Source organism: Phascolarctos cinereus, unplaced genomic scaffold, assembly GCF_003287225.1.
Source record: "Phascolarctos cinereus isolate Bilbo 61053 unplaced genomic scaffold, phaCin_HiC Scaffold_4;HRSCAF=312, whole genome shotgun sequence".
In the NCBI taxonomy this organism is placed as follows: Eukaryota; Metazoa; Chordata; class Mammalia; order Diprotodontia; family Phascolarctidae; genus Phascolarctos; species Phascolarctos cinereus.
In genome coordinates, this window is record NW_027555847.1 from 49,483,384 (window position 1) to 49,497,969 (window position 14,586).

A 14,586-nucleotide genomic window follows, 5' to 3' on the forward strand; every position below is an offset into this window, starting at 1 on the left:
TTCCACCATACCAAACTGTTCACCTGTATTGCAGTTTTACTTAGCATCAATAATGGCAACAATGTTTACAACACATATGACATTTTATGTAACATCATAGGACCACAGTTTTAGAATTATGAAGGTATCTTAGAGATCATCTAGTCCAATCTGATACGACTTAGCAAAAGTAACCTAGCTGGGAAGCTGTGTACACAGAGAGATAAAGAGATCTCAAATCTCCTAACTATTGTCCAAAACTGCTTCAGTCATTTGTCTGCTTCATCTTGAAATGAGTTTAAATGGCCTGGGCCATTGGTAAGCCAGAAACTGCAAGGCTACCATTAATCAGTGCCCTGCATGAAGTCAATGGATAATTTCAATCCTGTCTTTTTCAGTTCAGTGCCTACAAAACTAAAACAACTCATACATACAAATGGTTGTAGTGGAGACCTTGTTGTCTGTTAGAGGTCATTCTTAGGCTGTTGGCTGTGGTCAGTATGAAAGAAGAAATATTTTGTTGATAAACAAGATTTAGAATTGCCAACATGGCACAACTCACCAATGATAAATAAGGACATTGCACAGACATTTCCTGAATGAAGAGAAAGGCACTCAATAGAAAAGATCAGTACAGAAGATAGAAAGGGAAGCTGGAGCAGGTAGAAGAAAGGAGTCTTTGTATCCCCTGGTACCTTTTAGCTGTTATGATGAATACTTCATATTATCAAGGAAATGAAATGTGTGTGTGTGTGTGTGTGTGTGTGTATGTGTGCATGCACGCATGCACATGCGCACCTATAGACACACCTTATTCTTTGCTTCATCCTCATTTAGTTAGTAACTTAATGTTGTGACTTGCTTTATATATCGACATGTTTGGATGTGGCTTTGCTGTAACGTAAAAGCTAGATGAGCAAGCCCACAAGATTGTTCCTTATACTCTTCATCAAAAGTAGTTAAAGTAATTTAGTGAATCACAGAGTTTAAAGGATCATGGGATCATAGGTCTAGAGTTGTGAGGGACCTGAGAGGTCGAACAATCCAACCCTCTCATTCTATAGATGACAAAACTGAGGTTCAGGAAAGGTTAGGAATTTACCAGATCATCGAGCTCTAAAGGACCTTGGAGTTAATCTAGCCCACTCCCCTTCTTCTACTGATAAGGAAATTGATCCCCAGAGAAGTTAAGTGACTTGCCCAAGGTCTCACAATTAGTAACTGTCAGAGACTATATTTGAGCCAAGGTCTTCCAGCTTAAAAGTCAGTATACTTTTCACTGTACCATGGTATATTTGCTTAATTTTAAATGATACACACTCAAAAATCTTTCCCCCATGGCCTCTTCATCCCAAATAAAAAATGAAGTATAAGATTTCTAGAACTGGAAGGAGAAGATGGAAATAATGAGAACTGTGAGGGAGGGAGGAGAGATGAATGTGTGATTATTAGTCTTCTCTATTGTCCTTCCTTAGCAGTTTCCAAAAATGGGAGAGTCTTTTAGGTGGTTGATCCCTGAACTGAACTTTCATTGAAAATAATGTTGTTCTAGTAATTCTTTATGTCTAGAATAAATGAGAGACAGAGAGAGAAAGAGAGAGAGAGAGAGAGAGAGACACAGAGAGAGAGAGAGAGAGAGAGAGAGAGAGACAGAGAGAGAGACAGAGACAGAGAGAGACAGAGACAGAGAGAGAGAGAAGTAGCACAGAAGAAAAAGCTTAATTTTTATGTGGTCAGTCATCTTGGATGCTAATCCAAAATCAAGTTCTTGGTAGTTGTACAATCTTGGGCAGGTCATGGCCCTGTTCTGAGACTCATTTTCCCCTCTATTAACTGAGAAGGTCAGATAAAATGATTTCTGATATTCCTTTCAGATTTGAAATTCTATGATATACAAAAAAAATAGCCAATACTATGTTGATATTTTATTCAAAGCTATATCCTTATTTACCAAAATAATTAATAGATTTTTTGAAATGATCCAACTTACTCCTTGGAAGTAGACTATACTTTGAGACAAATTAATTCATAAGTTACTTTATCAAAACGGCCAACTGTGATAATGATCAATTATTAATTCATAAAATATAAAAAAAATTGATATTTCCCATAAATCTGATTTGACCTCTTGGTTTTATGTCATTAAGAAAAGGCTTGTCTTGTGGAAATTTTTTATTATATCTGGTAGCATTTCCACTCCCTTCCCTCCTTACCCCCCCAAAGTTCATCATATGGTTCACAGAACTTAATAGTTGGCTAGGGATAGCATAAACTATATGGAGAGAAAATATTGTAAAGAAATACTTTTAACAAGGTATTATTATAAAATCATTGAGAAAGGTATCAATATAAGCACTTTAAATATTACAAGGCTAATAATATGTACACACACTACACACACACACACACGTATATATATATATATATATATATATATATATATATATATAAACACACATATAATCTGTTCACATGGATATAAACTATCTGTTTATCTGAAACTATGCATGTTTTCTTCAGACTTAGAAGGTAAATACATCCTTGGGGAAGGAACTTTTCTTTTGGTTTTTGTGTCCCCAACCACTAGCACAGTACCTGTCATGCAGGAGACACTTAATAAAAGTTAATCTAATTGGATTTGTACATTCAAAGATCCTTATGGTGCTTACAAAGGCACCAACTCTATTTTTTCCTAAAACTTCTTAGACTTTAAAACTCCCTGGGCCACCCAGGATCAGCCTGCAAATTTCTGGTGAGGGCTGTTGACCTGGAACTTGTCTGTGTCCTTATTGCTTTGAACCAGAAGCATTTTTTTGGGGATGAGTAAGGATGAACCAGTCATGGCTCAAACATTAATTCCCATGTGACTTTGGGCAAGTTATTTAAACCTTACTGGGCTCCATTTTCCTCCTGATGTAAGAGGAGAAAACATAACTGTGGGACTATGAGAATGGTTGACCTCTATGGCATTGTTGGCAGATACTGTGTTAATTATTCATTCCCCTGCCTCAGTAGCCTCTCATTCAATTATGAACCCCTTCCTATAGCCATATTCTCCCACAGTGCAGATAATCCTGGGAAATGTTTGAAGATGAATGATATGCAGTCAGGTATTGCGGTTTGACAATTACTGCTGAAGCCCCTCAAGACTGTAACCAGGATTCGCCTTTGAATGTTTTCAATACTGTGTTCAACACCACCAAATTTAGATCACTAAACATTTCTAGTACTGTATATTTTATACCTTAGAGCTCAAGTAGTAATAAAGAAAACTCTGTTTTGTGGACTGCCTTGTAAATTTTTTAGCTAACTAGAATGATAAAAAGGAAGTAAATTTATTCTGATCCATATCTTGTTGAATGTGTCTTTTAAAAGTTTTCTCAATCTACCTGTAGGTGATGATGCAAAATCATCACATTCAAAATCTAAAGGAAATGAAAAACATTTTACAGCTTGTTATCAATACATTTTTGTAATGCATTTAAAATATTTAAAAGTAGAGTTGTGAAAGTGAATTTCTTTATGTAACAATTTGTTTTGGGTTTAGTGGCCAGGTAAGGACTTTACAATGTAAAAAAAATAAATAAATAAAAATTTATCCTTTAAGCAACAAGAAACCAGCAAAGTTTCAAGGACAGAAGCTGACATGATAAAGCAGTGGTTTTAGAACTTAATCTGGTGAATCCTGAGGGAGTCCTTAATACTAACAGTCCTCACCTTCACCTCTTAAACGACAACTCCTCCCCTCACCTGCCACCCAGATGCCTTCTGAATAGGACTTATAGGACTAACTTATAGGACATCTGTCCTGATAGCCACAGTTGTTAGCATTTTCTCCACCAGTAGTTACTTTTTATTCATTTGTGTGTTTTCCTTCCTCTCATTCAGAAGCATGTAAGTTCCTTGAAGGCAGTGTGGGGGACAGAGACTACCTACCCAAATTAAAAACCAGAGTCTTGACAAAAGTTTTCAAAAAGGAGGAATCTCTTTATTGACTTTCTCGAGAAAGGGCACACCCATGCTGCCTAAGCTGCCCCAAGAGTGCAGGTGCTCTTTGTTTAAGGCAAGATTATATAGACCCTAATGCAGCCCACCCTAACCCCCTTCCCGTTCGCTCATTGGCTGAGCCTCGGGTGTACAATCTATTCGTATAAAAACTATGCCAGTAACAGAGAGAACAAAGAGGTATAGAAATTATATTAGCATGTTCCCCTTTTCAGGGCCTCACAGTTTCAGCAGCCTTTTACCCAAGGTCATATAATTAGCTAGAGGATGAGATAGACAGGATGCTCTTATGGCTCAGGAATTTCTGCTAACAGAAAAAAAAAAAACAGAAAAAAAGCTGGTTCTTGTAGGAACCAGCTTTCTGTCCATTCTCCTGCAAAAGTGACCTTAGCACAATTTTAAATTACCATTTCTAATCCTTACAGCCCTGATCATTTTTACAAAATCAAAATTGGAACCATGGTCAATTGTCATGTTTAAGAAATTCACCTCAGAACCCAGTGTCTTATACTTTACATTAATCCATTATTAATTTCCTGGCCCAGGAGGATGAGATTTCATTAAGGGGTTAATAACAGGCTCCAGTACATACAAAAATATATTAAATAATCAATTTTAACACAGTATATATAAAATCTTAAACTTTTAGTCATGCCATATTTCTTTGATGGCATTTACAAAATAAACCACAAGCCATTCTTCTTTTGACATTATTAATTGTAACAAAGTTTTAGGGAAGTATCATAGTAACCAAATAACAAAATAACCTTCTCACAAGCCCCTGACCTAATTGTCTCCATACCATTACCAAGAATTAAAGGACCCTGACTCATATGGGAACACACACAGGAACACTAGTCCCAGTTCTATAGTAATCTAAGATGTTCCATAATCAATTATTTTAGTAACTTTTTACTGTACTTACAAAATCTTCTGGTTATAGAAAAACTTGTCACTAAGAGATTAGAATGAGGGAACAATATTTCCCCCAACTTACTGTCAACTCCAGGCAGAGTGTTATGTGAAACTGCAAACTGCATTGAGCCAGACTTAAAGCCTGCCAGGTTTCAGTTAAGGAGTCAAGTCAAGAGGGTCCCACCTCAGCACATGCAGAACAGTTGCCCTCTCAACCTTCCCATGAAATCATCCCTGCAGTTCATACTTGCCCCTCACAGGGCTACTGGCATCATGGATCAGTGGCTCAGACAGCCTTCCTTGATATTTACACCTGGAGTTAGACTCGGAAACAGTCAGTCATTAGTCCCAGCAAGTTCCAACAATCAGTTTAAGGTATGACTATAATCTCACATTGCCTAAGGAACATCTCCAAAGTGAGCCCTGAATAGCTTGCATGCATTTCCACTCTTGTTCATAAAATCTTACTAAATTGGTGCAAAAGTCCTTAAGTAACACAAATTATAGAGTATTATCAAGAAACTAAATTCCTAGTTATCACAGAATCCCCATATATCACAAAGTTCCTTGGTCAGAAGGTGTTATAATAGAGTCTTACATTGGTAACAGTAAGACTGATTACATGAGAAATACTTAGAATTCTTTTAAACAAATGGAACATCTTAAGGTGAGTCTTAAGCAGTTTGCATACATTTCTGCTCAGGTTCTAGTTCTAGATAAAAATATTAGATTTCCCAGTAAGATAACACAAAAGAGCTCATATCTCATATTGACTACTTGGTCTAATCATAGAAATTTACTATAGAAGGAAAAAGAGCAGGGACATGTGACATATCAAATATAACAAGATAAAATATCCTTAACTTTGTTTAAATTCAGATAAAGTCACAGTTCTCCAATCATGCAGTATCTGTTTCTCTTCATAGCCAGACTCAGGAATAGTCAGGTGGGAAACATTCCTTTCCAAAGGAACACAGTGGGGAAACTGAGCCGGGAGGATCCCATCCTAGATTGAGGCTAAGATTGTCCCATCGGCTTTTTCTTTTTTTCCAGATGCAGACCTCCACCTGTTCTGGGTAGCTTGTGGCATTTCTCTTAGATACTGATTTAAGTAGAAAACTATACCCAAATTCAAACTCAAAACAAAATTAGTTATAGTCCCAAGGGCCTTTTACCTCAAACAGCAAGTCTCATTAATCACAGCTTAAAGCCAGATACAGTTAATTTTACTCTCATGGAGTTGCAATAAGGAATAAAGATTTAGTAGGACTCCATATAAAGAGATTTCACTTAACTTTCTTCTCAAATTTAAACTTGTCTGGTGTAAAAGCCAATTATTAGAAATCATTTCTATACACTTGCAAATTCCCAGCAAACTAAGTTCATTGTCTAGGAACTGCAAAATCCTAACAAGTTCTTTTCTCATGGTTTACAGGGACCTTGGCAAGTTTACAAAATAAGGAGAATTGACATGGCCCTCAGAGAGGGCTGATTCTGGTGCCCTTGAATGGGCAGAACCAACCCGATAAGGCTTTACATTATCCCCTTCTTTCTACATACAGTAATTAATTAACCCTTTTAGGTCTTAGCATGAAAACAGTAACCCCAAATAACTTAGTTAACAATCTCACAAATTTCATAAATAATAGCAAAACAATTTTAACGGAAAATTCCCTTTAAATAAAGACAAAATTTGGAAATTTTATGATTTCTTAAATTACAATACTTAAAAGGAAATGTTACAAAACAGGATCATATAGAATACCCCAACAGCCAAATTCATTCCTTTTCCTCTTTTCTTTGAAGGCACAATTAATTTAACATTCTAGATTATAAAAGAAATTGCCCTTCCAACATAACTAATACAATTGCTTACTGGATTACATCATATAAGAAAATTTAGAAATATGTAAGCATATATTAAAAACTTAAAAACAGACCCAAAAAAAAATCTTTCTTTCTAGACCCCTTTACCATGTCCAACAGTCTCCTGGGGCCACTCCCAATCAAGGTTCTTCAAGGCCTAGACTTCCCCACAACCACTAATCCCTGCCTTAAGAGCCTGGCTCATAATGCCCATCTCCAACAAACCCGGTTGTTAGCCTTAGGAAGGCCTGGTTAAAAAAAATTTTTTTTTCCCTTTACAGTACAGTTCTTAACCTAACAACATTTAGATTAAGAGAATTGCTTCTTCTGACAACAGAGATGATACAGTTGCTAATCATTCCTCTCATCCCATTAACATAAACTTCGCATCAAAGAAAATCCACATAAAATTAACAAGTGTGAAGCAATTATATTTAACTTAAAACAGTTTACATTCAGATAGCATTTGTTTTATGCTAAGCATTGTGCCAAGCACCTTTACAATCATGTGATCTTTGTAATATCCCTGGGAATGAATTCCACCACCATCCCCTTACTGAACAGTAAACTAAAGTAAATTAAATAGAACTTTCTTCGGGCCATAGTTAATAAATTTCTTAATGCCAAATACCAATATGTGCTCTTAAAATTACACAAATACACATTTCTAAGTTCAATACCCTTGACCCTTTGTAAAGCAATATTATCCACAAATTCATATATTTCTTCAATATTTCAGTTCCCCATTCATGTCCACATCTAATTAAGGAATAGTTGTTAACATTTTTAGTATCTGCCCTCTGCTAGGCACTGTGTTAGGCAGCTTCCAATCGTGTGAAATAAACTGAGGTAACAAATTTCGGATCCTTGCATTTTCCCACTTTACCTTACTGCCAAACAGTGTAACAAGTTCTGAACTTAAAAACATCACATTTTTACCAATTTGAATGAGTTAGGGCTCGTGGGGAAACATGGTCTCGGCAGGAGCCGAAACCAGTCATCTCCAACAAGTCGCAGCCCTCAGCACAGCCTCTGGCTGCCCATAAATTACCTTTTGTTTGTGTTCTTGTACAAAAAACTTTTTTATGGAAGCAGAAAAGATTAGGTGCTGCTCAATTTGCCTTTCTTTTTCTCTGAGGGGGGGAAAGATTCCCTTTTTCTCTCTTTTTGTCCACTTTCAAACTGGGCCAGAATTAGAATGCAGAGAGAGAGAGAGAGAGAGAGAGAGAGAAATTTTTGTTTTCCAAAAGTTTCCAAATCTTTTATTGTCAAACACTGTTAACATTTATTCACACCACCACAGACACAAACAGGAACACAAAATGACATCCAACAAATTACTGTAGAATCCTCAAATCCTCAAATCATATTTAATCCTTTTCTTTTTATCTTTCCCTTCATACTTTGGAAGTTCATCCCAGTCACTAAGCTTAGATCCTAAAGGACTGTTATCCGGAATATTTGGTAAAGGATCCTGGTCCTTGCCACCCTGAGCGTTCGTTTTCCCCATGCCTTACAGACTCAAACTGCTTAGAGCTTCCCTTTTTCACCCCTCCCCTAGCCTTATGGATTCGAACCGCTTAGGTGCACCAAGGACTCATGGGTCTTGCTTACCTGGGTCTGTGCACACAAACTTATGTGGCTGCTTCGGTGTAACAGGTAGCTTTGATTTCTCCACTAGCACAGTGGAGCTCCTCGTTTTTGCCTAGTCAAGACTCTCTTCGGGTCTTTCCCTCACCAAAGGGGATCTCAGGACACCAACCTAGGGACCACCAGAAGGTGCTGGTGAGGTGCCTGCCCCAGGAAGAGGTCAAGAGAAACCCCTAAGGAAAAGGTTAAAATCCCAGGACAAGCCGCCCAAAACTGTGTGGGACAGAGACTGCCTACCCAAATTAAAAACCAGAGTCTTGACAAAAGTTTTCAAAAAGGAGGAATTTCTTTATTGACTTTCTTGAGAAAGGGCACCCCCCATGCTGCCTAAGCTGTCCCAAGAGTGTGGGTGCTCTTTGTTTAAGGCAAGATTATATAGACCTTAACGCAGCAGCCCACCCTAACCCCCTTCCCATCCGCTCATTGGCTGAGCCTCAGGTGTACAATCTATTTGTGTAAAAACTGCCCCAGTAACAGAGAGAACAAAGAGGTATAGAAATTATGTTAGCATGTTCCCCTTTTCAGGGCCTCACAGTTTCAGCAGCCTTTTACCCAAGGTCATATAACTAGCTAGAGGATGAGATAGGATGCTCTTATGGCTCAGGAATTTCTGCTAACACTATCTAAGAGTAGGGGAAGGAGAAGGCTAGGGGAGGGGGTCTTGTATTCTGAGGGGTCTTCACTTAGTGTTGGTACACATGTACCACTCAAAAGCAACAATACCAGAACCATTAACAAGAACTAATGACCCTTTGAGGAGGCTTCACTTCTGAGAGATCATCTCTCACAGCTGGGACTATTTGATTTTTGTGATTGGGACCTCAAGCACTTAGACTAGTGATTTGCATATAGTACACACCTAATAATTGTTTATTGAATTCAAATATTTGAAGATTGAGATCCTAGTTAGAAGATTGTGTTTCTGGCACCTAGTAATGAATGTTTACAGTAATGAATGAAGCTTATCAAATTGTCAGCAATAGTAGCAATAATGGGAATGGAGAGAATCAGATGAATGAAGCAAGAGACCACTTATGTAAGGAGCGACTCTGGAAGATTCACTCTTTGGAAGAAAGCCAGCCTATAAAAGAGGACGAAACAGACAAAAAGGCCAAACAGATCTGTTGACTCATTTTTATAGACTAGCATGAAAGAATGACTCCTCCCACAAAAGATCATCCTCCCAAGAGGCTTAGAAAACTGTCATCTCGGAGGCAGCCCCTAGACCACTGCCAGAAGCTCTCTGTTGTCATATTAATTAGTAAGGCAGTAGGTAAATCCAAAATCTATGAGGAGTTATCCATTTCAGATTTCCCAAATAAAGTCTAGCTACTCATAAGCTTATCAAATTGTCAAGGAAGCCTCTTAATTCTTAAAAAGGAAAAAAAAATAACAGTATGCAGTGACTAAGGAGATGTATAGAATGAAAAAGAGAATAAATATAGGAAATTAAAGTTCTAAGATATTGATTTGGAGGTCAAATGATAAGCCTTTAGCTCAATTAAGAAAATGCTTTGATTTGCTCAAATTTGACTTTATTTTGTTGTCAAAATTTTCTTCAGAGGCTGACTTTCTAAACATTGTTAAGAAAAATCTCATGAATGGATGATGCATAGATTCTTTTTTTTTTATTTTGTTAAGTCAGTTGGGTTGAGTGACTTGCCCAGGGTCACATAGCTAGTAAGTGTAAAGTGTCTGAGGCCAGATTTGAACTCAGCTCCTCCTGACTTCACGGCCAGTGCTCTATCCACCTAGCTGCCCCTATGCCCTGCATATATTCTTAAAATATCTGTAAGCTCACTTTTGAATTTAATCTTAGTACCCACCATATAATAAGTTCTTCTGAAATGCCTGATGGCTGACATTGGAGAGAACACCAACATTTCATTGTTATTGTTCTATCAAGCAAGGATAATGCATTTGTTCCAAGATACCAACTTGGTTAGTTTCTTATTTGAGAAAATATTTTGAAATTTATATTTAATGTGGGAGTAAAAATACCTGATGAATCCTTGATCTCTTCTGAAGAATAGGGAGGAAGTTCATAGTATTATAGATTTAGAGCTGGAAGTGACCTCAAAGGTTATCAAGTCCAACTCCTTCATTTTACAGATGAGGAAACTGAGGCTCAAAGAGACTACATGACTTGCCCGGTGTTATGCAGCTAATGTGTCTGGGACAGGGTATAAACCCACGTTCCTGACTCCAAGTCCAGTGCTTTGTCCACTATTTCACACTTGGTTCTAACAGTGGCCTGCTAAGATTACCTCTGACCAAGCTTTTCAGGGGGGGATTGTATCACATAGGTCATTGAATTGAGGTATTTTTATACCCTGAGCTCCTCCAGTGATCTGGAGAAATCCTACCATATGCATCTATGGGATACAAGATATTTATTTCTTTCATCAAACAATGTAAAATATCTTGTAAGTGATTGGAAAACACATTGTGAAACACCTCCTGGTGAGTTTACTCGAGTCTTTTCTGAAAAATTCTTTTCTCCATATGCATGGAGAAATGACCTTTTAGACAGCATCTGCTCCTATTTTGATTTGTGGGCCCCTCTCGAGGACTGTTAGCTCATTAAATCATTTATGTACAGGAGAGAAGTTGCTGCTGTGAATAGCAAACTCCCACAATTTATTTGTTTTTGATGTTTTCTACCTCCTAGACAAAGTTACCTGGCAGAAGTCCTATATAAATAACTCTTAATTAAATCAAGCACTTAATGTCAAGAATGAGTTTTTCGACAGCTTGTTGTGGAGCTGAGTTAATAACAGAAAATAACTTCATTTTTTTCTTGATCTTGGTTTAGCTAGTGTTTTCACCAGCTTAGAAACCCTTTTAATAAGCCAGTACACACCGAAGATTGTTACATAGAAGTGGAGGTCATCGATGGGGTAGAGATCTGTATCTTTAGAGATGGTGCCCACTTCTATGAAGTTGTAGATCCCTGTTGGTATGTTGTAGCTCTTTAGATCTAGTGACATTGAGGAAGATGTTCAGCTGCTTTACATCTTCATTTCCTATCTGCCAAATGAAGGAAAGAAGCCAGAGTTGAAGTAGGTGTCATTTAACATCCCCATTGGCCCCCAAATCGATGATTTTATGATTTATGTGATTAGAATTAAATATTTGATTTTTTATTCTTCAGTCATTTTTTACCACTATGTCTGACTGTGACCCTATTTGGGGTTTTCTTGGCAGAGGTACTGGAGTGGTTTGCATATCCTTCTTGAGCTCATTTTATAGATGGGAACAGTGAGGCAAACAGTATTAAGTGACTTGCTCAGTGTCACATGGCTAGTAAGTATCTGATGCTAGATTTGAACACATGAAGATGAGTCTTCCTGACTCCAGGCCTGGCACTCTATCCAGTGTGTCACCTAACTGTCTATATATTCAATTTAACAAGAATTTATTAAGTACTTACTAGGTGCCAGGCACTGTGCTAAGGCCTGGGGATACAGATGGAAAAGTAGAAGTCCCAGCTTTCAAGGAGCTCACATTCCACTGCGGCAGATAAAACATAAAGGAGGCATCAGCTGCAGAACACACAGAAAGACCAGAGGTCCATGGGGTAAAATCTCAAAGCAGATGATAATTCATCTTCTTTAGTGTCATTTCTGCTAATAAAATCACATCTGTTTCTGATGTTGAAACATTTGATGATGCCAAGGACTTTCTTGGCAAGAACTTTCTTTTCTGGGTCTTCAGTAGCTTTGGTCTGTGACTTCAGTATCCACAGAAGTAGCTGCCAGGCCTGGTCTGCGTAAGAGTTACTCACCTACACAGTGGTTGGACTGGAAGCTGTGTCGGTGATCCAGGGGTGTTGCTATTCTTGGCACTTTGTGGTTACCTGCCTGCAATTGAAAGCTGGTCAGCATTTAGTGTTGGAGTTAGTGGGGAAGCTAGCCCTGCATCCATAGATATTGTTTCCCTGTATGATGCCTGTAGGGGCAGGCTGGAAGCAGGGCAGGTATAAAGACAAAAATGAAACACTGCTTTCCCTTGAAGGTCTTACATTCTACTAGGGAGATAGTATGTATACATATACATCTGTACAAAACATGCACACAATAAGTATAATTTATTAGTAGAGACTCTAAAAAACACAAAAGTGATATAGGGGAGAAGGAGAGCAGGGAATAAGTCATGAAGTTCTGGTTGGAAAGGTACACAGTAAGAGTCTTCTTCAAAAAAAATCCCTAGGGCCCAGGATGGAAGCTCATACCATTATGGTAGACTTAAGTTAAAGGCCCTCACCAGTTCTCTGACTGGTTTTAGAAGGTAATGTTTGCCTGTTTTGTTCCTCCCTCAATCTGGTACAGTATGCTTCCACAAATCCATTATTAAAGATGAACCAAAGGGCAAATCTGTTAAGGCTATCTCTTAGATATTTCTGTCCAAAGAGCTTCATTTTGTCTGGCATTAGGTAGTGAAATAAGATGTGATATTAAGTTACTTTGGTAGTTTTGGCAGTGTAGATTTGAATACAGTGATACAATATATATATTTATTTTTCTGAAGTATGGTTTTTGGGTGAAATGTAATATTTTGTCTCATCTGTTTATGTCCAAAAGTATTTATTTTTCAATCTCTCATTTTAGAGTTGACAGAGATTCTAGTTTCTCCTTGTGTTTATTCTGTGAGCCACACTAGTGACAGCTTTTTTGGTCCCAGGAGATTCTATGCTTCTTCAGTTCCATGTATCAAGCATTTTAACCACCTACTCTGTTCAAGGATTCATACTGTACACAAAGATGGAAATTGACAACAGCCTCCTGTCCAATCTTATTGAAATAGATAGATATACAATAGGTGCCTGATTAACTGATTCTAGATCCCTGAAGTCACAAGTGTGGGCTGGCTGTCCATAGTTCCTTCGGGAATAAATCTGTCAGCCTTTGGCAAAGTAGTTTCAGCTTTCTTTTTTGCTCCCTTTCCAAGGTCCTGCTGACTGTAGGATGAGTGTCTTTGTCTTTCTAGGAGATGTACAAAAGTCACCCCATAAAAATGTAGAACTGATGGTCTAACAATAACAGGAGTTTTCACCTTCGGAGTACTTTAGCAAATTAACAAATCTTAAAAAAAAAACCCTCAGAAGTAGGTAAATAACCTTCATTATCTGACAGATGGAGAAACTGAAGCAATCAGTCCCCAGAACCTACTCTTGCGTGCACAGTGCTAGACGGCCTGACTCTCTCTTTAAACTAATTAATCTGACACCTCCTACTTCTTTTTAGTTTACTTCACTCTGGGGTAGTTCCGTAAAAAAAAAAAAAAATCCATCCTAAAACTGATCCTGCATGCCCTTTCTTTGAATAATTAACACAGTGGAGACCTTACCAATTGCTTCTGCTTACCTCCTGTTCTTTCAGTATCTTCTTTTTCTAGCTAACTGTTCAGTGACTTTCATTTTGCATTTTTCTTTCCTTTTGGTTGAAGCATAGGGACCTTGGGAGATGAAGAATGATTTTGTTTTTTAATAACTGCTTTGGGAATAAGCCTGCTCTTTCAGTTTTTTTTTTTTAATCTGGGACTGAGTTTTGCTTATCGTTTGTACTTCTATGGAATATTCAGTGTTGTATCTTGTCCTCATCTAGTAGGGAGACAATAGAAAGCAAGCTCAGAGGGTATACCCTATGGAGGAGTCTGTAGAATTTTTATTCCAGGAGGACTGGAGTATTTTAAGGCCAATTAAACATCTTCGTCATTTCAAGGTTCTATTAACACCTCAATCCAAACACTTCCTGGTTTTGCTTTGTTTACTACTATATAGTGAAGTGAATAGACTACAGGTTCAAAATTGTGAAGACCTGCTTCTGGAGCCAAGATGGTGGAGTAAAAGCAGTGACTTGCTTGAGCTCTCCCCCAAGCCCCTTCAAATACCTGTAAAAAATGGCTCTAAACAAATTCTAAAGCAGCAGAACACACAAAAAGTCAGAGTGAAACAAATTCCCAGCCCAGGACAGCCTGGATAGCTGATCAGAAAGGGATGATGGCAGGGAGGGCAGATTGGGGTAGGGAGTAATCAGAAGCAAATACTTCTGAGGAGGGACAGGGTCAAAAGAGAGAATAGAATGAGTGGGTGGGGCGGGATAGGATGAAGGGAAATATACTTAGCTTTTCACAACATGACTACTATGGAACTGTTTTGCATGAATACAT

At 37.9% G+C, this 14,586-nt stretch overlaps 1 protein-coding gene across 1 annotated transcript in view; it reads left to right on the forward strand.

The window, feature by feature from the left end:
* Positions 1-14,586, forward strand: part of GRM7 (glutamate metabotropic receptor 7) — a 960,751-nt gene that overhangs the window by 225,101 nt on the left and 721,064 nt on the right.